The sequence below is a fragment of the Triturus cristatus genome, chromosome 8 (genome assembly GCF_964204655.1).
Source record: "Triturus cristatus chromosome 8, aTriCri1.1, whole genome shotgun sequence".
In the NCBI taxonomy this organism is placed as follows: Eukaryota; Metazoa; Chordata; class Amphibia; order Caudata; family Salamandridae; genus Triturus; species Triturus cristatus.
In genome coordinates this window covers 396,127,260-396,154,883 of record NC_140591.1, presented here as the reverse complement: position 1 = coordinate 396,154,883, position 27,624 = coordinate 396,127,260, and the positions used below count along the sequence as shown (strand labels likewise).

At 46.2% G+C, this 27,624-nt stretch overlaps 1 protein-coding gene across 1 annotated transcript in view; it reads right to left on the bottom strand.

The window, feature by feature from the left end:
• COG6 (component of oligomeric golgi complex 6) overlaps nucleotides 1-27,624 on the bottom strand; it is a 472,069-nt gene that overhangs the window by 269,755 nt on the left and 174,690 nt on the right. The gene's annotated exons all lie outside the window — the stretch shown is intronic.

Genomic DNA, 27,624 nt, shown 5'->3' with positions numbered 1-27,624 from the left:
ACGAAACCTTCAAAGTGTATGCAGGGGTGACCTCACGCGGTGCAATTGATTTCCTGTAAAAACAGTGCAACTAAATCTTTTTAACTTTATCCTATTAGGTGATGTTTGTAGAAGAAGAATACAAATGCTGATTCCCTGGATCAGGCAGAAACAAGTACACTTCATACTACTAAAAAAGATAAAATGTTAAGATAAGAGTACAAATAAATATTTAGCAATGGATGCAAGCACAGAAAGAGAATGCACTACTCTAATTTGTCCACTATGACCGCTGCTTTCAGTTATACATCACAAGTCACAGAATTAATGCAACTGGCCCAGGTGTGGAGTATACCTTTTCAATCTGTGCAGATGCAATGGGGGACATTTTCACTCGGTATGAAAATGCTCCCCTTATTCTTTTTAACTAAAGGTTATTGCACAATTTAATACATCAAACAATTAATTTAGTTCAACTTACTCTGTTAAATGAAAATAACAACAAAAACCTTGTTAACAGCTTTATTAATGCCCACTCTGGTCCAATTCGTTGCATGGAGTGTCAAGGGTCTTCACGACAGAGCTTATCTAGGCTGGTTAGCAATCAGAAAAAAACATAGTTTAACGCCTACCACTGAATCAACCCATCTATTCTTCTTCTTCAGAACAACTCTAATCAGAACATGAACTGTATCGGATTCAAGAAACCATACACCGCACAACTCACTTTCTCAATAAAGAGGATTTAAATAAACTAGCAGGTATACAGTTTTTTTTTTTTATCCCAAGCTTCAACAAGCCACTAAACACCTTGACCCTGTGTCAAATGACCCAGTTAAGAACCCTCTTAAGAGATCATATGCTTGTGGAGGAACTCAAAAAATTCCCATTATCATTGGCCCTGAAACAATTGCCCACGCAGAGCATTATTAAATGCTCATTTGCCTGAATATGGCAAATCAACCTCACGTTAAATCTTAACTGACTAGAACCGGAGAACTTGAAAGCATCGCCACTACTGTGTGGTACCATCACATCAGGGCCTGTGCATCTTTCAATTAACATAATCAGCCTCTTCTGAAAGGAAAGCGCACCTGATGAATCATGAGGATCTTCAAGGAAAGTAAAATTGGTCCAATTTGAAAGAAATCTTCTATCAACTGATAGCCAGCAAAATCGGTGGCCGCAAAAGTAAGCACTGGCGATGCTTGCTCAGCCTATCCCTATACTGAATGTCAAACTCAAAATCTTTAAAGAGACACTTTCAAATGTTAAATGTTTGTGTCACTGAACTGAGAAATTGCAATTCCAACTCTATTTACATTTTCAGAACCCTGCACATTTTATAAACTTATTGCATCATTTTCTTTACAAGTAATCAAAAAGCATATACGGTATGGCTTGTAGATTTCATAGACAAACACACCTACCAATTCCTGTGTAAGGGAGAAAAACAGTTCTAAAACAAAAGGAGCACAATCTGTCCTGCTGAGGATCGGGAAGGTTTCAAATGTCATGCGCACTTTGGTTGATATGGAGTTAAACAGCTACAAAAAGTAGTTGGTGGACCCCTAAATGCACGGACACCGCTTCAATTATTCGTAATGGAACAAGAGCTAACATAGCAGTCACCCCTCCCACCACAAGCAAACATTTTGTGGGGTTCACCACTGCTGAGTGCTCCCAAGGGTATGAGCTACATGTTCATGCACCTTCATAATGATATCCCATCCCTGCTGCTTATGGGATTCCACAACTTCCATGATGATAATCCATTACTCCAACTACCTTTGGGGTAAGTGGTTATCCAAACAAATGTAATATCTTGCTTCTCCTTATATTTTCTATCATCAATAGTTGGCTGGGGAACACCTGTCCAGGTCTAAACACTGATATTATGACACTTTTTCTCAGATCTACAAAATGCTGATTGTCTAGACATCTAGAGTTGTAGACAGCAGCATTCAAACAATCAACAACTCGGCCAATTCAACTTTTTTGTGGTTGCAAGAGTAGGTAGTGCTATATTAGCAAAACAAAAACATGCTACTTCCAGTTTTCTCACATTTGAACCTGAAAGATTGGCTCTGCGGTCATTTTTATTTAAAACATGAAAGCCATCGAACTATTTTCAAGAAGCTTTAGCACGAATAGCTGCAAGAGCCTTCAAACTCCTCTGCACTAAACCAACTCTGTATAAGCTTCACTAACTCTCAACAGAAACAGAGGTGGATTTGAGTCACTTGTTCTAATACACAATTATCAGTGAGAAAAGGCTCAACTAAACACTGAAGTCACAGCCTATATTCAGGATCACCACTCAAGATGGAAGGCTGGAGAGAGTTTTGGGTGAAAATGTCTGAAAAGACATAGGTCTGGACTCGAGAACAGAGAAAGCGATTATTCATTCTACAGGACGTTTAAGATCTTAATGAAATAGGCAATTTGAGTTTATGGGCATTCCTTGATTGGCCACCACTCTTGTTATGGTACCTAAATACACTTTTGTTTGTACACTTAAAAATTTAACAGAATACAACTTCACACCCATATTACACTCTTGCTTATTTTGATGAAAGAATAATAGATATTCTCCACCAACACATTAGTAAGAATGAAATAAAAGTAAAGACGGTCTGGCATTCTTTGCCCTGCGAAATAAAATGGGTTGTTTTCACACTACAAAGGGAATTATATGATGTAATTTACATCTGCTCTTCTTGGGACATGTTGCAAGAAAACAGGTATGTATAACAGATATGTTTAGTTAACCTGCTCCATGGTTCTACTTCTAACCTGGAGGTCAAGCCTCTGAACCTTGGCAATGGTGCCAATGATGCTCATCACAGTGTGGTAGGCTCTCTCGAATCAGGTCTGGTAGCAACAGGATATATTCTAAGTGTGGAGAAGCGCATGGGCACCATAACAATATAATCTTAAATTATAAAAAAAAGTTGTTTTACAAGTACGCTTTGGAGCTAGAAGAGTAATGGTAAATGATCCACAAGCAAAGAATACAAGCATTTTGAGTTTTGTATACTTCCGGTTTACCAAAGGCATTTCATGAGCCCTATTGGACACTTAGCCCTTCCCATTAGAACAGTCATACAAATGGTCTTAAAAAGCTGTGCTCATTCTTAAAAACAAACCCAATAGCCATGGCTGGTCTTTCACATCATTCCACTGAGCCCCCTAGCCCATGCCTCATCTAGAAAAGCCTCTTATCATCAATTTGTACAGTTCCTCGAATGCTACATATTCTTTTAATGCATGTGTGTGCTTCGTACAAAAATATTTTATAGGGTGCTCTACATTCTAGGTACTTGTAAAAATTGAAACTAAAATGTGATGTCCCTTCCTGCCTGAACTACTACACCTACATTAGAGGAGAAAGAGCACTATGAATCTTGTAAACACATACAATAAAGTGCACTTAAACCCACTCAATCTTGAGTTCCAAAGTATAGCACACTTTTACTGACCTAGGGCAGCAGGAAATAGTTAAACAATGTGAACCTATGGCCTGAAGGAAACCTTGTACAACCTTTTCAGCCAGAACCAAGAAAAACCTCAAAAAAGACGATCTTTCCAGTAAGGTTGTGTAATATTGTTAAAGGCGCATATGTAAACAATTGTATCACACTTCCTATTATCTTGAACACTCAACACTATAAATGGATAAGACTCTGCATTTATAGCGGCCGCCAATTCCTGCATGTTCATATTTGAAGGAAAGGATTACATGAAGCCATATTCATGATTTTTACACGGTTTTCCCCAAACTTGCCACCCTTCCCAAAAGGCCATGTATCACGTCATACAGAAGCTAGATGCTGTACAAAAGGCACCAAAGAAAAAGCCAATATAATGAGGTGCGATGATGCAGCTGGTGTCATTTTTTATTTTATTTGCCACGAGATAATAATAAAAAAAAGAAACCGAAGTAGCATGAAAGCACTTTTGTAATAAGGCGGACGGGTCTGCAGCAACTTGCTGCCCGATCCTCTGACCCACCCAAAAAAATTTTTGAGAAAAGACTGAAGGGGTAGGAGGCAACGAAGGAGTGGGTGGAGGGAGACAACAGGAAGGGATGGGGTAGAAAATGCAGCACACAAGGGAGAGCAGCAGAGGAGAAGCACACAAGTGAAACAAGCATTTTCAATGCATTAGGTCTCGCATTTGCGAGCGTTCAAGTTATTGACATTGTAAATGACAATACCTTTTATTTATGTGTTTTTAAAAAGAACACATATATAAAAGGCATTTTTTTTAATGCCAAGAGCTCAAACTCTCGCAAATGCAAAACCACTATAATGGTGGCCATGCCCCTTTTTTTAGACGCTGCTCGCATATTCAGGTTACCGTGAGCAGCGTCTAAACAAAGAGGCGCGGATTAGATTAAAGTAAAAGTGCGTATGACGCTTTCACCCAAAGTTTTTAAAAAAATAAGTAATTTCAAAAGGTCTGTAGCGCAGCTGCAAAAGAGAAAGCGGCCCACGCTGGTAATTAAATAGGCGCGGCCGCTAAAGTGAATGCGGACCATGCTATATATTAAATAATTAAATAAGCACAGCCGCTATAAAGTGGACTGCGCTGTAATTTGAATAAAAATATATTACTATTGAAAAAAAAGCGGGCGGGTGCTCCGATGTCGTGGGTAGAATAGGGGATGAGCATTAAAGAAAATAGTGCATACCAACTTATAAAGCAGACCGTGTAACAACCAAAGTAAAAGGGTCAGTCCTAATGGGAGGTTACAAATGAAGACAAAGCGGTACTAAGGAGGGACTAACAAGCCTATGTACGAATCAGAAGCCAGCATTTACGAAGGGAAATGACATAAGCCAATGACAAATAGGGTTCGGGGAGTGGGCGGGGCTTCAAAAGCATACTCCAATACAGAATGCCTCACAAAGCAAGCAGCGCATTCGCACTGCACCAAGGCTCGACCTAAAAACAGCATGGAATGTGCGGGAGGGAGGTGTTGGTGGGTGGAGAAACGCCAGATAGAAAGCTTACAGCACAAGGGAGACAGCAAAACAGAGAGTGGATATTTGGGGGAGTGGGAAGGAGCACACAAGGAAGACAGCTGAAGAACACCTGCAGTTTAAGCAAAAAGACAAAAAGTGTTCCCAAAAAGGGGGCAGTGGAAGTATACAAACCTGCCACGTGAAGGATGGTAAAGAAGCTATGCTCCACGGGAGGGGCAAAAAGCAGACTGAACAAGATGGGCAAGGAAAACCATTGAATTAGAACCCAGCAAATGAGTGGTAAGAAAGGCAACCAGTGGTAAGCAACAGGCGGACTGTAAGCTGTTGTACGTTCTTGGCAAACCCAAAATTGGTCATTTCCAACTAGACAGCTTGTGTTGTCTGGAGGCGAGACATTAAAAAAGGTAGTTGCTCATACAGTCGTGTCTGGATAAAGTGCATAGTCTCATAGAGCCTGGAAAGTAACAAGTAGTAGGAGATGCAAAACTGGAATTTGGCTTAAACTACTGAACTTGCCACTGCCCAAGATAAGAAACAAAGGAATAATAAAATTTTATCTCTACGGAAGTGACAACAATGCAGTTGTGTCCTCTAAATTTCTAATAGTGAGAGACTTATTCAGTCTTCCACAGAGTGTTGATCAGTAGGGCACCTGAAGATAAAAGAGATAGCATAGTTCAGCCAATACTATCAGAAAATAGTTCCTACAGAGACATTATTTAAACACTTGACTTCAATCCCACGTTCATACCCAACAAACATACTCTTAGAGGAACAGATTTTATGTTGGCAGGAGAAAGTGTGTTTAGGAGCCAAAGGACATTTTGCCACTCAATTCATATTGGTATGAAACATCATCCTTAATAGAGCAAGACCGACACTTTATTGTTAATCTTAGCTTATAAACTTCTTCAGGCTGAACTAGTCTCTCTCCCTTCCCTACCCCATCTTTGGGCAGGTTGCGGATGTATGTAGTGAACCTTTGGTGCGACTCCTGCTTCCCGCCAACATTCTGCCCTGACCTGAGATTAGTGTGCAGCACTTAGGGAACGCCCCCAATTCCACTACGTTTCCTGCACAGATTGCTGTGCTACATGAGCTATTATCGTGATGATTTGTATTGACTCTGTTCCCTCAGGTAGGAGTCTGGCTAGGTCTTCTGGGTTTGACGGCAACGCACAGTCCAGCTCGGTAGTCATGTGACCCAGGCCATCCCCATCCCTTTCCCTCGCACCCACCTCTTGTTTTCTGTCCCTCGCCTGTGCCAATTTTAGACAATTTGTTACTGCCTTCCATGCCCTGATGCCTCTAAACCTCGACTCCTAGGGCAACCAGATGGAGGGAAAGGGGTGCAGGATGTCCTCCTCCGGTGCCTGGAAAGCTTCGGACCAGCATCCCTGTTCGCGTATTCCCCTCCAAGTCCTCTCACCCTCCTAGCTCTCCCTCCCATCTCATCTAATCTGAACATACTTCCTTTGATCACTCACTGCACGGCATTGCCACCATATCATCATCTCTTCTACTCAGTCCCAGATGCTCCAAGCCAGTGTTTTTCAACCACTGTTCCGCGGCACACTAGTGAGCCGCGAGATGTTGCCTGGTGTGCCGTGGGAAAACGTGGGAAAAATGGAAGCAATCGAAAGATTTTTTTTAAAAAATGTCAAATTTTCCCCCACTAGGCCGGGCGGCGCCGGACTGTATCCTGGGTATGGGGGGGTGCCGTTTAAATTTTTTTTTAAAGAAACCTTTATTACACAATAAAATACATACAAGGGCCTACAACCACCGAGGCCGGCCGCTGCAGAGCCCGAGGGCCCGCAATGAAACGCCACACATTCAAATAAACCAGAAGCGAAGCTCCCGGCAGTTCGTGAGCACATGCAACAGGCCGTGGCCATAGGCCAAGAGCAATCGGGAAAAACAGTTTCATTTTCTGTTAAATGCAAAACACACTCAAGGCAATGAGAGTCCGAAATAGCAACGTGCGCTTCCCAGGACGGGGGACAACGTAAAGTATCAGAAGCAGTTCTTGACAGGAAGTGGCAGCGGGGGGCAACGGGAAGACAAAACCTGGAACACACTTCACACAATCCCGCAGAATGCGCGGCTAGGGGGACAAAGCAATATCAGCCTCTAACGGCAGAGGCGGGGTGCAGATATGTCCACGATATGAATTCCATGGACCCCATACCTTCGTCCACTTCCCAGGCTTGCCTCTCACCACATACACCGTCTTTTCCCTAAACATACACCAGTCCATATTCTCCTTCCATACCGCGATCGTGGGCGGCCTCGGGGAGCCCCACAGCTGTGCTATGTTACGCTTAGCCACCATGTACCCCAGAGTCACCCACTGCATCTGTGCCACATTATAGTCATTCGGTTCCCAGACATTCAACAAACACCTCCTAGCCTCCGGCGACAGAGCAACGTGCGTGACCTCCTCCATTACGGCGTGGATACCGTTCAAAAATCGCACAACCTCCGAACATTCCCATAGGATATGAAGAAAGGTACCCGACAGGCCACAGGGGGTGGGGTTTTTGATTGGCGCTCCTCCACTTTTCTGATGTCCGGGCTGTGATTGGTCCAGACTCCAGCCTGGACCTATCACAGAGCAGTATCTCCCGACTTCCTTCCCGCCCGAGCACAGTGTGCGCAGCAGCGGAGAGAAGGCAGAGAGAAGAAGACGTCGCGACTCGAGTCACCAGGACTCCCAGGAGGACCGGAGCAGGAGGAGACGGACGGAGACCAGGACTCGGCGGGAGTCGGCACTGCAGACTCAGAGAGACCGCATCCGGATCCAGACCAGGCCGCAGGTGCAGCGTGAGGTGAGTCTCACTCATTTGCACCCTCATTGTATTTGGGTTTCATGCCTTTCACCTCCTAGACCTAGGCAGCCTCTTGTATGAAGGGAGATATGAGCTGGCCCCCGCTGCTGGCAGCTGGTTGTTGGGTGTGAGCACTGTGCCGCTACGTCTAGTTGCAGCATAGAAACCCGCATTCACTCTTGACGGCTTTTAGAGTAGGCAGGGGGATGGGCAGTAAACTATTAAGATGCGAGATTATCTCACTCAATCAAGGTGATGGCGTGGCATATAACTACTTTAGGCTGCATTTCCCGTTCAGTGAAAAGCTAGCAAAGGCACCTACAGCCGGCCAGTATAGTTGGCGTGTAACCTTGTAGTGGTTGGTTGAGCAAGTGGCTGCTAATATCCTTATTGTCAACATACTGTTGATTGTTAATGCCTCTTACCGTTTGCCCACATTATGTGCCTTTGACTTGGGCTTAGTTACTTTGAGGGCACGTGAGCACATCAACCTTCCCTCTTAACTTCTGTTAACTGACAGATGTGGTGGGCCAAGTGATGATTGCTATAAAAACTAAATACAGAGAGAGACTGAGAGCTGTTGACGAAGAGCTACGTGTGTGTCTTTCTTCGATTCCAGCCAGAATATCAGCTTTATGTTCAGCCAAACAGGCCCAGGTTGCGCACTGATCAATAAGTATTTTATAATTTTTCATATTTCTGTTTACTTACTATTTCATAATAAAGTAATTATAAAATACTTTCTTTGTGTTCATTTGATTCCTATTCAAGAGAATTACTTTATATATAGTCAATATAGGCACAGAGTTAAATTTTTTAACATTTTCTAATGGTGGTGTGCCTCGTGATTTTTTTCATGAAACAAGTGTGCCTTTGCCCAAAAAAGGTTGAAAAACGCTGCTCCACGCACTCGTGTGGACTGCACCGGTCACCCCTGGGAGGGCTCCACAGGTCTTACACCCCACAGAGGTCGAAGCTGGTGCTTCTGGTGGGTTTCTGCTTTCTCACCCAAGTGTCGTATCCATGGAGTGCCCACCCTACATCCTCACATAGTTTGGGGGGGGGGGGAAGGACTCCGCAGATTATTCACTCTAGTGGCTTGTAATTTGGCCCCAGGTTGTGCCTCTGTCCTTCATGGTTAGTGTCCCGTTTATATCGGTTGTTGCAAGAAGCGACCACTCCTATAAACGCTTCTCATCACGGGTCATTTACTCACGCATTGCAGCACCTCCAGGCGCGGTGCGTCCATTGGGGTGTGGGGGCGTAGCCCCCCCGCCCGCGCCTCGCGCCTGCAGCTCTCCCTCCTCTCCTCTGTGAATGTCAGGCTCTCCCTCCTCTGTGAATGTCAGTCAGCATGACGTCGGACCGTGGGCGGTCCGGCGTCATGTTGACTGACATCATTGTCAGACGCCTTTAGGAAAGGCAGCACAAGTGCGCATGAGTGGGCATGGAGCTTAATTTTTACTCCGTGCCCAGTCATGCGTACTTGTGTTTTTGCTGCCTTGCGCATGCCCATTAGGAGCCCCTCGGTCTCCTAATGGGCAGGCGGCGGGCGAGGAGTAGGCGGTGCCGTCAGCCAATCCTGGCGCTGCTGCAACGCCAGGATTGGCTGAGGGCCGGGTTGCAGGCAGTCACTGTTGCGTCACGTGGACGTGGTGTTCCGGACCGTTTGAAGGAGCAGAGAGGCGCCAACGCGGGCCAGGAGAAGACGAGGCGGTCACCGGTCAGGTAAGTGTTTTTTAATTTATTTTAGGGTGGTTTCCTGACTGTGACCCGGGCCGTCGCTGCCTTTGGCCGCGGCGCCGGCCCCCGTATTATTTATTGATGTGAAGTGAATCAAGTGATTTAGTTGGGTGGGATCTTAATTCCCTGCCTGGGTGCGTTTTCTTGTAATTACCCTGCCGAGTTTCCTGTCCCTGTTCGGGTGGGTTCTCGAGCTTTCACTGACACTGTCTGTTGGTTCTCCAGTCACTGCGTGCGTGTGGTCCAGTGCTCCCCACTCCTTGCTGGTTTCTCGTGCTATCATTGGCTTTGTGCGGTATTTGGCGCTTCAGTTTTTGGTTGAGAGGGTTCTATCACTGGGATTGAAAGTTTTGTGTTTTACTGACGGGGTAGGCTGTCCTGTCGCTGGACAGCTGGCGTCTCATGATCTCTGTCTGCACTTCTTCTGTTGGTGGTACGCGGAGGGGGGGACTCTATGCTGTTTCTGGTTGTGTTTTGTTGTCACTTGAAGAACATCCATGAGCCCACGTCTACTCCATTAGCGTAGTGTCTTACAAGTTAACGGCCTGCATTGTTTGTGGTGTTAATTAATCAATGCAATTCCAGTGTGTCTCAACAGTGTTCAATTTTTTAAGAGACAGCGCCATTTACCACAACATTGTATTCCATTGTGTGGAAATTTATAGAGCGCTTCGTAACTGCAGAGTTTTCTGATTCTTGCCTTTTTGTATGCAACGGCTTGCTGTCCCATTCCCAGGTAAAAAAACAATGTTTACATAAATAAAGCGATTTGGTGTATATTATCCGCATTCCTGATTTCATTACTTTCCCTTCCTTACAGCAAGAGACGTAGATATCAAACGTGCAGCAAGGTCAGTGGCACCACAACCCCGGAATCAGAGGGGCCCATTGCATCCCCAAATTATAGCTGTTTTTTATTAACACATGTTGATTGGGGGTGCGGGGTGGTCCGTTCATATATTAGGGCCCTTCTCTGAGGTTACCACATTGCCTCAGGCTTACAAGAAAATAGAAAGATCTGCCGACTGTGCTTGATTTTGAAAGGCCGGGAAGGCCGGGGAAATGACGGTCATGATGTCCACCTAGGCCAGTTTCCCACTGCTCCGGACAGGCATGGTTGTCTGTCACCGCGGCCCCTGTTGTACACAGAGCCTTCCAATTGGCTATAAGGATCCCAACCTGCCAGCTCTTAAATTTGATCCCAGGAAGGTTTAACCCTAGTCCTCAGGCCACTGAGGCCAGCAAGTGTTTCCAGGCACTCTGGTTTAGATGGTGTACTGTGGCTCACTTTCTCAATCATATTTAGGAATGAGCACCGATTTTATTCTGCAATTAAGATTTTGCTAAATCTTTAATTTTCGAAGTGCAGTGTGTGCATGTGGTGTTTGTGTGTTTGCATGTGTGTGTGTAAGAGAGAGAGAGTGTGGAGAGAGAAACATTATACTTTTTCAGTGATATGTATGCTCCATCACGGTAGGGGTTCTGGTGACAAAGTACACAAAGACAGCTTTTTGTATTTGTTATACTGCATGTTTATTTCAGGTTCTATTAGCTTTAATAAAGTACGTGTCTTCCGCAGAATAATGTTTATTGAAAACAGTATGTGAAACACTGGACAGTGCGGTTCGGTTGCAATAAGTAACAATACCAACATGTTCAGTTATGTTAGTCACAAGGTGGATTTTTTCTGAATACTTTGAGACACCCATCTGTAGAAGATGGAGCATTTCTGGCAGGCCTTTGTCACTGAGCAATTGAAATGTTGTTCTTATGGGGCAGTAAAACCACGGAAGACAGGATGCCTTGTCTGATGGCGTCATTGTGCAGGTCAGGTGCAGCACTTTGTTCAGCCACTCATTGGTATTAACATTGACGAGGTGAAAGTGGACATTTGCAAATTAGTCAAGGGGGGATTCTGTGACCTCAAATTTGCTTGAAAATGCACCATTTGTCCACTCCTTTTTCAAAAAAATTTCTTCGGAGGTAGCTCCCCCCAATATCCCCCGCAGGTTATTTGTGCTAGCTCGCTAAGCTCGCTCGCCACAGCGCAGTATGACAATTATTTTACGCCCTACCACTTTCAAATGTCACCAGCCGCCACTGAGCACCTCACGCTTACGCGGCAGCTGCCACCGACGTCACACCATGACCCGCATCTCGAGTCATCACACGGTTCACCCTGCATCTCCCCACATAGGCCAAGCTGTAAAATCGCATTCTTTGAACCATGAACTGCAAAAAGATGTATAATGCAGCGCTATTTCATTCTACGGTGTAATACAATCGAGGTATGTGATCTCTAACGTTCAAGGTACACAATCTGGTACATGAAGTCTAGCTGGTAAACAGTGCCACCCTGTGGTGAAAGTGACGAAATTATACTTCAATAATAGTTCAATCAAATGCTTTTAAAACTGCTCTAGGTACGTTTTATCATGTACAAATATTAACACGTAAAAAATGGGATTACATATTTCGTGGGATAAGGAAGGTAATGGGTAAAATGGAATAACAAATGGCCTAATTGTAACGTAAATCAACTAGTAAGGATGTGGCCCAGTACTACATTCCATAATAAAGTGTTTTATCTAATTAATGCTTGCTCCGTGCTTAGCAGTTCCACAAATATCTGAGCTAATGCACTCACTCGTGCACCAGCTTCCAATATATGCAGCCGTGTTCATGGGCCAATTATATAAGTATCACGTTATGAAAAATCGAAAGGCACTATTCCAAATATACAACAGGACCAGATATTCAAATAACGTGGCTTTAAGGTGTTTAATCCTTCATAGATCATTTTACTCTTGTAAAGCAATAATGCCCCGTTTACTTAGCGGTAATCTGCATTGCTCTGAGTATTGTCTTCCTTGCCACATGAGTTACGTAGTGAACTTTAGCTCCACACCACACCAGAACCCTCTAAAGCAAATTAGCATCCCATGCCTCCCATCCCCCCCCCCAATATGGCCAATCCCCGTCACCCTTAACCCAGTATAAGGGGAGGGTCGACCCACCCCACTTCCTGTAGAACTACCAAGCCCCAAGAACCACATGAAGCCGATAGCTAAACAGCGAGGGAGGGATGGGAACTCCTGTGACGAGGAAGGCAATACTCGAAGTAATGAATATTACCAATAAGTAACCGGGGCATAACCTCCTCATAAGTCTTCCTCGTAACCAGAGCTACGCAGTTGGCACATACCCAAGTCTAGTGGCTTCATGGAAACTCACAAGAAACCACAGACAACGGGATAAAGCAAAAACAGTAGGTTGAATCCAAAAAATAAAACAGATGGACAACAACAAAGAAGAAGCACATAAGGCGCGAACAACAAGAGCCAGAAGAACCAGCCCCGAGAACCGTCGAAGGAAAGCCCCCCGCAGAAGGACCAACCAACACCACCTGGTAGTGAACCAGGAACATGTGTGGCGAGGACCAAGTAGAGGCCCAACAGAGAACCTCAGTAGGGACCCCCTTGAACGAGGCCCAAGAGACAGACAGACCACCGGTAGACCGACCCCGCACCAGGACAGGCACCTCAGAACCATGTCAGCCAAAATCTAACCACTCAGGGCAGAGAGAGAAGGCGCACGACCAGACCGGACAGGAGCCAAAAGTGATAAACAAGATGTCAGAGCAGCTAAGAGACACAGTCCCAAATACAGCCAAACCGCTCGTCGGACAACCAACAGCGAGACAGCAGAATCCACCTCAGACCCAACGACCGGAGGGAAGTAGGCAACACAACCTTCTGGGAATGGTAGACAACCACAACCGAGGGAACCGTTGGTAGAAGGGTAGGATCCGGACGCAACACAATATGGCCCACAGGACCCACAAGGATGAAGGAAAGTGCAGAAAAGGACCCCAGCTCCCCAATACAACCCGCAGATACGATGGCCACCAAAAATACCACCTACATGAAGAGGAACCTGATGGCCACGGACCCCAGGGGAGGGGCTTAAACAGACCCCCCCAGAAAAGGCCCGCAACACCAACGGAAGAACCCAGGATGGCGCAAGGCAGAAAGCCCCCGGAGGCTACAGGAAACAACTCCAAAGTAACCTGGCCACCAAAGGATCCAAACCGTCCAACAGGGGATTGTAGAACGCCCGCAAGGGCTCCCACGGAGCCCGAAGAGCCGAAGGGGCCAGGCCCAAGGCAAAGCCAACAGAAAGGAAAGCAAACACCCTCCTAGGGCCACAGAAACAGAGTCTAATCCCTTAGAAACACACCATCAAGGAACAGACCCCCAGTGGCAAGACTAAGACAGAAGAGGAGCCAGGCGACGGGAGGCCTGAAGCAATGGCACCACATCCAGGGAGCAACCCTAAGACAATATGCACAAAAATACAAGAGCCAGGCCTGAAGATGAAGATGACGCAGAACCCTCACATGAAGCGGAGGGCCCCGCAATGGGTAAGGAAGATCCGGGAAAGCCCAGCACTTCAGGACTGCCAACTCCCACAGCAGAGGAAACCAAGGGCGACGAACCAATCCAAGAACCACCACAGAACAAATGCCCTGACCAGGCCAATCATGCACAGAACTCGCGCAATCAAAGAAAACAGAGAAAAGGCGGAAAGCAGGGAGCCCGGCCAACAGAACGACCGTGCATCCAGCCGCCACACCCCATGCACTTGAGAAGTAGCGGAAGCAAGGCAAGTGAGCAGCGAACTTGTAAGCAAACAGAGCCACCATCGGGTACCCAAACCGTGCCTGCAACAGACTGGACGCTGCAGCCCACAGCGAGATGGAAGCCATGGGAGAAAAGACCCTGCTCAAGTGAACCGCCATGCAGTTCTACTTCCCCGGGAGATAAACGGCCCTGAGTAACAACACTGTCACCCCTGCCCAGGACAGAATCACCTGTGTAAAGAGCCAAAGGGAGCGAACCTAGCAACCCCCCTGGTGACAGAGACCAGCACCACCTGAACGTCTGTCCGGGCTAGAAACACGATGCCCCGGAGGGCTGGGGCAAACTCCAGACAAGCCAAATGAATGGCCTACATTTCCCAGAAGATGTACGAGCAACCTGCCTGCAGGGGATCCTACTGACCCTGTATAGACCTAGAATCCAATGTCGCCCCCCAGCCCCACAGGCTGGCATCGGCCGTAATCACCCGGGAAGGGAACAGCAGAAAAGGAAGACCTCGGGAGAGAGTGGACACCACTAACCAATAACCCAGATCAGACCGAATCTGTGGAGACACATCCACCCGCAGAACGGAATCTGCGGATCAAGGAGCCTACTGGGACAAGAGACGGTTCACCAACAGGTACATATGAAGACGAGCCCAGGGAAGCACTTTGCCAGCCACAGATATCATCCCCTGAACCCTCAACCACTGAAGGAGGGGGGGGGTAATCCGAGGCCAGGAGACAACCCAGGTCCCCCCTCAAGGTCACCCTCCGCCCTGCAGGAAAGAACACCATCCCCTTAACCATGTACAGGGGACCTCCGATGAACACCAAGTCCTGGGTTAGGATCCAGAAGAGAGTACTTGCAGTTTAACTGGAACCCCAACGGTCCAGGACATCGCAGACCCTCTGGATGTGAAGAGCCCCCATAGAGAAAGAAGAGGGAGAGAACCACCAGCCAACAAGGTACGGGAATACCCAAATCCCTTCCCCGTGAAGGATCCCGACCTAGGAGGCCAACAACATCGTGTAGACCCTTGGGCAGAAGACAAACCAAAGGGGAGCACCTGTAAAAGGAAGTGCTTGTCCCACACACAAAACCGGAGGTATCACTGAGACGAAAGGTGGAGAGGCACATGGAGGTAGGCAACCAGCAAATCCAGCCATCACTTCCCCCTGAACCAGTAGAACCAGAAGAATATGCAGCAAGAGAGCAATATAAATGATATACGTGGGAGGAATGAATGCGCCCTCAGTAAATCCAACACTGGATGGAAGTCCCCAGAAACCGTACTCACCAGAACAGGATCGAGGAAACTCCAAGACCCTACTGACAATCCGGAACCGGACGAATGGCACCAGCTCGAGAAGATCCCGATTGCCTGCCAACAGTGCCTCCCAATTAGGCATGGCCGAAGGCAGGGGCATGTGAATGAAAGCCTCCAGGGGGAGGGAGTCGAAAACAATCGGTATCCTTCTTGCACAATCTGCAGAGCCCACGGATCCGAGACTGAGGCCACCAAGGTTGTGAAGAAAGGCAACAGACACCCCCCTACCGGAGCCCAGACAGCTGGAACCCGAGGATAAGCAGAACATGGACACAGGGGCAGAATCAACCTTCCAAGACAGGGAGTTGGCGGGGTGCCCTGGCCGTGGCCCAGTCCATGAAAAGGACAGCCCCCCTAGGAGTAGTAGAAGCAAAAGACCTCCTGGGACCAAAGAATCAGCCTCGGGAAGGACGGACCGGTGCCAACGGCTTCCTGTCCTCAGCAGACCAATACACCATATCCTCCAGGGAGAAACCAAATGCAGGAAATAGGAAATTCTGTAATGTAGGGACAAATATGCTACATAAAATCGTAGTTGCTGCCCTGTGACCCACAAAATCCGACCAGTGCTTTAAATGGAAACATGAAAGTGCAGGTACCCACTCCATAGAATACCTGTTTGCTCCATAGAAGTACGGTCACTGTTTCTTTAAATGTATTGCAGCAGATCTGAAGAGTGAAGGTATACTCCCTTCCAAAATTAAAGAAGTGCAGGAACTCCGTACCTGACCCTAACTGCACATTGAAAGCACTGTTTGTGACCACAAATGGTTTTAGGCAATGTACCAAACCCCATTTGTGAGTCAGAAAAAATCGTTCTGTAGAAATGTGAATCAAAAGGAATTTGAGTAAGTTAGATGGTAGAGGTAACGGGACGTCTCCTCCAACTTGCTATGCAAAATGATATGTAGCAAAGGTATGTGCCCACAATTGCTCATACAAAGCATTGAAAAGATACCAGTACCTCCCAGAGGGTGGCAACTGATTCACAAAAAGAAAGTTGTTAGGAATCTGGGAGTCACTCTAGGAGAGAAGACGACAGTGGACTGCAGAACCACTGCCTGCCCCCTTTCCCCCATGCTGATATCTCCTAAGGAAAAACTCAATCCCTTTTACAGGACACGGGCTGCTCCAACAATACAGTTTCCAGCTTGGGAAAGGTAATGGAAAGGTAGTGGCATACTGTCCACAGTAGGTGACCACTCATGCATTTACAGCCATACACAAGGAGTCACAATTGCTACCTGCCCAATTAATATTCAATAGGCAGGCTATTTTGTAAACCCCAGCAAATGAACAATTTGCGATGTACCCTATTCATAACGTAAATTGCATAACATCCACAAAACAGCCAGCATGTAAAATGCACATCGCCAAGTTTGCAAATGGACTTCAGTACATTGGGCCCTACGATCCCATAAAAAAAATGAGAAGCTAGGTAGAATCAGAACCTTGAAGCCAGTGGGAAGCCGGCCATGTGAGGCGCCGCCCTCCTGGAGGAAGGACAGGGATGAAGACTGGAAGTTGTAAAGAACCTCCGGTCGCCCAACCGCATTATCGGGAGAAGAAACGCCTAGGAGAGTGTCCCGCACCCCTGCGAAAAACAAACAGACCTGGAACAGGCGCGCCAGTCAGCAAACTCTGCTGCATGCTCGAGACCTCCACAGGAGCAGAGACGCAAGCAAACCGAGGTGAGCCCGCAAGGGTAGGGCCAAATCATACGGCAGAGCCCTATGCCACCAAAGCCCGCTAGTGAAGGGATGATTAAAACAGCAAGGCCCCTACCGCCACCACCCGCTATGCAGGGCAGCTAAAGAAGAAAACAGCGCAAGGGGGGACTCCCCAGCCACCAGTCGGCAGCCACAAGGCATGGAGGAAGGGAGGGGAACCCAGAAATATAGCCCGCTCGCGCAGTGCCTCCTCACCAGGGCCGTGGGACCCACTAGAGCAGGACCACGCCCTCACTTACCAGAAACGCACAGCTGGAGAGTCTGCAGCGCACAACAAAAGAAACAGGGAGTGGGGTGGGGTGACCCTCCCCTTATACTGGGTCAAGGGTGACGGGGGTCGGCCATGTTGGAGAGGAATGGGAGGCATGGCATGCTAATTTTCATTGGAGGCTTCTGGTGTGGAGCTAAAGCTCACCACGTAACTCTGGTGGCGAGGAAGACTAACGAGGAGGTAATGCAGACACTCACTTTAACATGGTGGCCGACCATAAGGTGCTAGCAACATCTGCTTGGGCAGAATGAACAATTAGTCATTTGTGATAAAGAAGGCTTGGTAAATTCTAGCAAGAGCCTCATCCAAAGGCTGTCCGGGAACAGCAAATGAACCACCTACAAGACCAGCCACGACAGACACAGACAACAGAGGAAAGCGCCAGACGCATAGTGCATTAACCGCATGGCGAGGAAGGTTAGGAACTGCCACAGAGTGAGCACAAGAAGCTACACACGGCCTGACGGGAGTGGAAGAAGTAAGAGAAGGAAATGGAAGGAAAACAGGACACACTGGAGCTCTCCAGAGATCAAAAGAAGGATGGAGCTTACGGAGGGAAGCCAGTAAGGAAATGTGCAACAGGGCACAATGAGGCACCATATCACAGGCAGTAATTGCTAACCTTTGCCCTTCAAGACTGAACTGACCTCAAAACCAGGTACAATGAGGAAGAGACTACCCGAACACTATTGGCAATATTGACTTTCTACCTTGATCTCACCACTAAATATTTCCTTCTTAGCTTGTTAATTCTCTGGGCCCTTCTAAGGACACCAAAATACTAGTAAAACTGGTCTACCTCATAGCCAAATGCAACATTGGCAAACTCTAGGGGCGACACGGGTATGAATAGCTGTGTGGCACAAATATCTGCTCTCTGCTAGAATCAACTGTATTAGATGAGAGGTCCCCCTGTAGGCATGCAAAGATTTGGAACTGCTGGTGGTGATACTGCGATGTCTCTTCTCAAGATATGGCTAGTCCTGCTGTCCCAACCTTGGTTACTGATCCTTGAACACCTTCATGTGCTTTCAAAGGCTCACGAGTATTCCTTCATGTTCTTTTACAGATCACGAGTTGTGGTCCCTATGCATGGTATCCAGATTACTGATGACTTTTGAGAGCTGTCATTGTGATGATTGTCTTGTTGCACTGCTGCAACCAAAATAGGTGTTAAACCCAGTTTTGTTAAGTTGAGAAATAGTGTGAGAAAAGACTTGTTAGTCAGGAGAAACAGCAGAAAAAGAAATGACACCGAGTGGCAGCAACTGATTCAGACAGTTCTAGACAGTGTCACCCTTCCAGTATTTGACATGTCATGTTGTATCAAAAATAGCCAGCATCACAGTGCCAAAGCAACCCTTCACCGTAAAATCCTTAGTTCTCACTTCTGTCATGTCCTGACAAAACATAAAAGCATCTTGTGACCATCGATCAACTGAGCGGTGTGGTCAACACCTTAATCACTGCCTGCCTGGACTACAGCAACACAGTTTTTGAATGCGTTCCACTGCCCTCTCTCAACCCCAACAAGGCAGTCTTCCCTGCTACAGCTTGGCTGATCTCTACAAGAAAATGTAATCAAATGAGCACAGTGTTAAAGGGACTCCGGGACTCCATTGTCTTCCCATCCATCCCAGAATACAATTCAAAATTGGATATATCACTCACTAGGCCATTCATCTCAAAGCCATCCCTCTCTTGCAGCACTTTTCACCATTTCTGACAGATAGAGAGAGAAAGAGAGAGAGAGAGGAATTAAGAGTAAGAACTCATTACTCCTGCAAACAACAGACTTGAAGACTTCCTCAGCACCAAAACAGGCATTCTCTGGACCCACGCATAGCCTTTGTAACTCCCTTCCTCCTAACATCAGAACTCAACCCGATTTGGTCATCTTCAGAAAGATACTAAAAACCCACCTGTCCCACCTACCCCTCAAATCACCGCTTGCTAAGGTGTCTGGCTGATTCCCTTCTTCCCCAATGTCTTCCTTGCTATGATCTTACTTCTTCAGTAACTCTTGCATTGGATAGCTCTTGATAATCAGAAAGTGCATTTAGCATTTTCTTAGGTATAGCATCACTGTAGACAACCATACCAAAAAAAAATCCCAACCTATAACATCTATACGCTCCACAATAAAATATCCAAATACTAACTAATTCAAAAATGTTGGATCAGAACAAACAAGCCATAAGTACCGTGCAGGAGCAGGCGTAATTCCAGCAAAACTGACAATGGAAAGGTTGCCTCCCTACCCTGCTATCGCAAAGAGTGATTGGTCCTGGCTTCCCCCAATCCTGTTAGGCAATTGATAATCATGAATAGGGGTAGACAATGCGTCAGCTCAAAAAGCTGTGTTGTCATCTGGATCCTTGAGTTTTAATCTATAACCTCCTGCAGCCCTAATTTGCTCTTGGAATATATTGGGTTTCCCAAAAAAGGTCTTTGACCCGTAAGTCATTCAGTATCTGAGGAAATTTCAAATCATCCTCCTGCAGGCAACATGGGCGGAGGAGTCGGTCCCGTTAACTGGGTATCTGGAATACAACAAAATCACTCATAGAACAAGCCCTAGAGGTTGCCGCAATGGGTGGCCTTACAACAAACATCTCAGGACTCCTCAATATTAAGGCTGGGCAAATCAGCCTCACAGAGAACTGGCTACAGGCTGTTAAACTACAGTACTGGAAGTAGGGGGAAAAATGACCCCGCCTGCTATTAAACATCTACATTAATCCAAAATTTAAAACAAACGTGCTCGCTAAAAGGCTCCTGGAAGACACAATAACCAAATTAATGACTGAGAATGAAGCACACTACATGATATTATCTGGAGACTTCAACTCAAACTTATTTCAATCACAGTATCACGATGAAATATAATTGCCAAAAATCTAGTTTGGAATATTGCTGAACAAACAAAGCCAGCATTGTCACGAAAAGATTACTGGGACATCCAGTTCTATCTAAACTTGCTCGGTCTGGTTTACGTATTCTGAATGGAAGGTTCATAGTTGATAAGCCCCAATCCTGGACACACGTGTCTCAAAAGTCTACATCCATAATAGACTACTCAGCCGCCACCCTACCTCTCTTTAAATCTAACGGCGGTTTTCAGAATAAACTACGTGAGGCTGGTGATCACAATCCTCAAATCATAATGCTAAATGTCAGTCCTTGTGTACACCAGCCTGCCAATCTTATTTTTGTTGGTACAGACTCCGATAATCTGAAGAAACTAAGATGCCATGGGAATCTCCAGGAACAAGACGGGCAAATCTGCATAGGCCTGCTAGAAGAGCAGCAGTTCACAGCACATAACATGATCATTAAGAGGGAACGATACTGTGAAATATTGTTTCAAACGTTCTTTAGTTAAAAGAGCTCGACACACTTAGTAAACATTAAAAGGACAAACTATCCCTGGATTAATAAACATCTTCTCCAAACAAAGAGATCTTTAAATCCTGAATACCGCAAACTTAAGAAGGAATCTACAAACAAGCTTCAGCAGGAGAAGGTACGAGCAATGCACCAGCTTTATGAGAGAGCAGTACGTGCTGCCAAAAAAGATAATTCTGAAATGTTTTGGACCAAGGTGCTCCGTTCATGTAAAACAAGCAATTCAAAAACCATCAGAAAATCATAAACGGAATGGATAAAGAATCAGCCTCTTCCCATAACACAAATATTTCTGAAGAATCCTGCGTGCAATACCTGAGAAGGCATTACTCTGTCATACATCCAACTAATGATAATTGTGGCACTCAACAGAATGTTAATCCAGGAAATTAATCTCCTGGAAACCCATCACAGTCAAGGGTGAGGATACAGGAAAAGAGCAAATATGAAATTCTTAGCCACATATGTAGTCAAGTTACATTCTTAAGCAAGGTCAATTCTATATCCGTATCAAATCAAATTTTTGTAAGGAACAACCATTATAAATTCAACCTCTTTAGAAACCATCATAAGAAAGAGTAAGGTAGATGGTGCCCCTGGGCCCAAACCTCTGCCTGCCGCACTTTTCAGGTCTAACATAGAATTCTGGGCAAGAAATCTCTCGACTCCATATAATTCAGTCCTTCAGAACCAGGTAGTTCCTAATTCATGGCTTGGATCTATAATATGCCCTATCTTCAAAGGCGGTGGCAGGAGCAGTACTGGAAACTGATAGCATTATTAGATTTAAACTCCAAATACTTGCACGCTTGGTCTTGCAAGACCTAACAGTATGGGTAAACTCTTTGGATCTCATTCCCTGGAATCAATCTGGCTTTCATTCTGCACAGCACATGTTATCAAATCTGGCCACCATTACAATTTGTATGCACTCTGGCCTAGACTTCAAAAATACTCTTGCTTTGCCGATTTTAGAGCAGCTTTCGATAGGGTTCCATGAGAATCATTATGGTTGAAATTAGCAAAGGCTGGGATCACAGGAACCCTAATTAAAGCAATCCAACTCTTGTACACTGACACCTGGCTCAGTGTAAAGTTGGGTGATGGCACAAAACCTTTGCAGAAGATGTATACGACAACAGGATTGAAGCAGGGGTGTGTCCTTGCTGCACTGCTGTTCAATATTTACACTTCCGACTTATCAATTAATCTAAATTTATCAAATTCACACTCCCCAAAACTTGGTGGCCACATGATGACACATATTTTAAATGCTGATGGCCTGTTGTCGCTCAGTTTGACACCAGTAGGCCTACAGCACCTCATAGAAGGTCTCTTCACTTACACAAAACTGAATAAACTTGAAGTAAATTTTATGAAAATTAAAGTGCTCACATTTACAAAGAAACTCAAAACATCAGGTGCTTAGACTATTGGAGGTTTGCATGTACCTCACAGTATAAGTCTCTGGGAGAGATCTTCGATTGTAGAGGTACCATTTTTCTGCATATGAAGGCCCTGAAGTCAAAAGCTGCCTCTTTAACAACTGGTTTTTGGTAGCTATCAAAAATCTTGGATGGCCCCATTCTGGGGCATGTACAAAAAGTAATGGCAACGTGATTTTCATCCACAATAGCATATGGTTCTGAAATTACAACAAGCAAAACGGCAAGATTTTTAGACATATTATCTGCAAAGACCTGCCCGTTTAAATTCAAACTTCTAAAGTATACTTCACAGGCCCAGCTGCGCCTAGAGTTTGGCCTTATGAAATATAGCTGGGGAACAAAAAATGCCTCCCTCAACATGCGCCACACCGTTTGCCTTGCCGAAACCAACACTGTAGCCACCTGGGTCTAGCAGGAAACAAATAACCAAAACTCGAAGCCTAGACTGAATGACTTCCTAAATGATGCAATCTGAGCCCTTCATGCAGAAAATGTATGGAACCTTCACGCAACATCAAAGGAATTTTAAAAATGTATCAATCGAATGACTAGATCACTCACCTTACTAGTTGATAAGGCTAGCCTGTCAAAAAAAGCTCACGCCTGGCAAGTTATTAATACTTATAAACTCTTAAAGCCGCAGCCTTACTTTGATCATGGATACCCATTTCAGATAAAGCTGGCATTTATGTGATTACGTCCTGGGGTCCAACCAACCTCAGACCAGTCACCTCCATGGTCTGGGCTTGATGGACGAAGAGGAATGCCGGCTTTGTAGAAAAGGAAAAGAGAATAACGTTGCATATTCTCGGTCTGTGTCTTGTGCTACTCTTTGAAAGAAGCAAACTATTTATTTGCCTTTTCATTCAGGCTGGCAGGAGAACTTGTGGACAACCGCTCACTCAAGGCCTAGATCCAGCTTACACCCGACTAAACACAAGGTTTGTTAAATTTATACAGCCCTTTGAGGTGAAAATAAAGGCCCATAATGTTGTGGGCAGCTCAAGAAGAAAGTGATCTCTGGCTCTTTCATCTTAATTGCCATGACTCACTGGAAATATTGACATTTAATAACGTAGAATGAACCGATGTTTATTCTATAGGACAGTAAGACATTCAATGGGTGGTATCATACAGAACTAAACTTGCTCTTTATGAATTAACATTTTTCGTAATTGATAGGCAAATTCTTTTATCGAATTACCTTTGTTGTTTTAATGTGTTGCTTTTATATGTATTGGTTTTAGTTAACTATGCACTTTATTAAGAAATCTGAACTAATTCAAAACTGCTAAAAGAGCCAACAAAGTAGTTTCAGTCAATTATCCAGAAACAGCAACATTGTAAAAAATCCATAGAAATACGTTGGGTAAAACTGTGACAGACCCCCTGTTTCACAGAGAGGCCACCGAGGCCTGGAAAGCACTTTTCTACAAACACCTCACAATGATGATAAACGTCGACTGATGAGGATGATGTAGACTTAAAATAGCGGGATGCACACCTTTCCATAAGAAATACACAACTGGCGCAAAAGCTGCACAGTCACTATTTGGGTAACCAGCAGAAATGCAAGTGTTCCTTGTTATATACAAACATCCAAAACAACGTGACAGAGAACAGACGGGACAGTGAAAAAGAGTTGTGAGAGAGCCAGGTATCATTACGAGGTGCTATGGAAGCTAAATTGCATACAGGTCGCCAAGGCTCATCAAAAAGGGAAGCAATTAATACCAATGTCACTTGAAATAAAAACAACCCTCATTGCCACAGCCAATAATCACTCACCAAAACAAAGCCCAACCCCCTTTCCTAAATGACAATACAGACAAATAAGAGATTATTGGGAAGAAAAATGCATGTCATGAATCTCAACAAATAGCGTACATTTCTCTCTAGGAAGGGTCACCGAGGTCAATGGGCATAACTGTGGCAGCCAATAACTCCATAGAAATACAAGAAAATGTAAACTAAAGAAATCAAAATCATAAACTCAGAATAAATGTCACGAAATTGTAAAAAGAGGCACAAGGCCCTCACACAAACATGCTATGACTAAGGAAACCAAAGTAGCAACAACCGCTAATTACCCAAATAGGATGGGAAAGTTTTAGCCAAAGCCCCCATTCCAAAAAAGGCCACAGACTTAACAACCACCAACACAGATGAGCTAATACCTCTCCTGATTCCTGTGATCCAAATGGCAATTCTAATCAGCCTAGAACACAAAGGTCCAATGAGCATCATTGCACATAACCTAATGCCAGTCACAGCTCGAAAACCAAGCAGCAATCTTCACCAGGGAATAGGAGTAAGAGATATCACTACCAGTTATGAAATAATAGGGACCAGTATCCTTTTTCCCCAACATAAGAGGACATGGCCATCCTCTACGCGGTTCTCTCCCCGATGAAGATAGGATCTGAAATTACTGCTTACATGATCCATCCAACTTTAACTTCAGCTGCAGTATCGAGCAGGAAGGGCACAAGATACCATCAAGAACTACCATCTAGGGGGGTTGACCAACCGCCGTACGAGATGGCCGCAATCTAGTGCGGCCCCGTCCGAGCGCGCCAGTTTTCCAGTAAAATCTGCTCAATTATCCTGAGAGAGTGTGATTTAATCACCTTTCCAACAACCGGAGCCCAACCGGAGTATTCTCGCCGAAGGAACGGGCGAAATAGTCAACGCGCAGATGAAGAATGAGCAGAGGCGTAGCTAGAGCTTGTGGCGCCCGGGGCTATCCCTCAGATTGCTGCCCCTGGGGAGGGGGGGTTGCTGGGGAAAAAGGACGGCGAGCACTTGAAAGAGCTCCGAGAGACACGTAGTATCGCCGCTAATAGTTACCTCGATCATGCAAGTTACATGCACATACATGACACGGTCCAAGGCTACACAGTTGAATACACCGGTGACTGGCAGTGACTGGCAATACAAAAGAGAACACACAGACTGCATGATCTATCTGGGGACTCAGAAAAACTGCATGTGACATCCATCAGAGAGCTGCGTGAATAACTACCTGGTAATCTCCTCAGCACAATGCAAACATGCACATACATGACACTGTTCAGGGATCCATCATTTACAGCTGATATTAAATGACCATTCATCATGGCCCCCCCATTAAAGCAGTGCACTTTGTGATCTGCATGGTACATGTTCTTTGCAGACATGCGTAACATGAACTCTAGAATCAGAGACGTCGAATCTACCACTAGCTCCTTGGTCAAGGACACCTCCAACCTACAAAAGAAGGTGACTGAGCTACAGACCCAAAGCAATAGAATGGAGGACCGCCTTGACAAGTATCAAGGGCGTTCACGACGCAACGTGAGAATTCTTGTGGTTCCGGAACGCGCCGAGGGACAGGCGGCAGACCTGTTTGTGGAGGACCTGGTCACCAAGCATCTACAACCCACGAGACTGTCAAAAATGTTCACGGTCGAGCGGGCACACAGAGTGCCCGGTGGCAGACCCAAGCCCAGAGCCCCCCCGCGAACTATAGTGGCAGGAGTCTTCAACTACAGGGACAGAGACATTATTTTACAAACGGCTCGATACGGCACCACCAATAGAACTCGAAAACAGCGGGGTCACCTTCTTCCCCGACTTCACGATCAGGGCCAGTGACAAAGGCGTAATTTTCTTGAAATTAAAGGAGCCCTGCAAGAGAAATACATCAAATATGCCATGCTTTTCCCAGCCAAACTGCGAGTGGAAGCGGAGGGAAAGACATGGTTCTTCACTACTCCGGACGAGGCGTGGGACTGGCTCGACAGATGGTGAGTCGCGGGGAAGAAGAACCACCAGAACTCACGAGAGAGAGAGGGGCAGAATCGAATGGAGCAGAACGCGGGATCCACACCAGGTGAAAATAACTGGCCTATATCCTTTATGGGGATGATACATTGCCCACTATTACTTTTTCTTTGGGATATTGCAGGTCTTAAGCTCCATGAGGGCCACAAGCTTCTTGCAAGGCAAGACGCTGACTATAATCTCTCACCAGACATTTGATACCACATAATAAGTAAGCGAACTGGGCATTCCGGACACTCGAACTCATGTTACAGTATCTCACAACAATTAAGGTAGAACCCATGAGGGAGGCCTACCTGATCTCTTTACCCAAGCCGGGGCGTGACCCTACTCACCTGGGGTCCTATCGCCCCCTCGCCCTCCTCAACACCGACTATAAAATCCTGGCCAAGGTCCTTGCGGAGCGGTTGGCCCCCACTGTACCTGCACTGGTGCACAAGGACCAGAATGGGTTTGTGCCGAAGCGCAGCACCTCGCTTAATCTCCGCCGGTTCTTCCGTGTCGCTGCGCATTGCGCACAGCATTGGCCGCGGGCGGGCTGTTTAGTGTTAGACCTGGAAAAAGCCTTCGATTGCCTTGAGTGGGGGTATCTGGTGGCGGCATTATCGCACTATGGGCTAGGCCTCGGGTTCCTACAAATGGCGGCGCTTCTCTACAAGAATCCTGTGGTCCGGGTGCGAACTGGCCCATACATCTCTGAGGCCATCTCGGTTGGCCGAGGTACCAGGCAGGGGTGCCCTCTCTCGCCCCTCCTTTTTGCGCTTGCCATAGAGCCCTTAGCGGCCACCCTGTGGAGGGTGTTGACGGACGGCATTCCCATGGGCGATACCACCCACCAGGTCTCCTTATACGCGGATGACCTTCTGATCTTCGTACGGGACGTGGCGAACATTTCAGGGGACCTTGAGCGGGTTCTCACGGAATTTGCAGCGCTATCCGGGTTGAGGGTGAATGTGGCCAAATCGTGCCTTTACCCGTTCTGTGCTGATGCACTGGATCCCCGGTTTCATCTAGGGGGTGTGCCTGTCAGGTGGCAGCCGGACACCTTCCGTTACCTGGGTATCCAGGTGTATAGGCAGCCCGCTGACCTGGTGGAGGGCAACTTGGGCAGGGCGGTAACGGCGATCAGGGCCCAGATGCGTTTTTGGGGCACCCTCCCTCTCGCGGTCACAGGCTACATTGCCCTGGTCAAAATGGTAGCCATGCCCAGGCTCCTCTACTATTTTGCTAACCTACCGATCTACATCCTGGCGTCCTTCTTCGCCACCCTGGAGCGCTCCCTTCGGGATTTTGTATGGGGTAACGCACGCCACAGAGTGGCGCTCTCTAAGTTATACCTCCCCAGGGGGGACTCGCGATGCCGTGCTTTGCGCACTATTACCTAGCAGCGCATCTGCAGTGGGTGGCCAGGTGGTTGGCCGACAG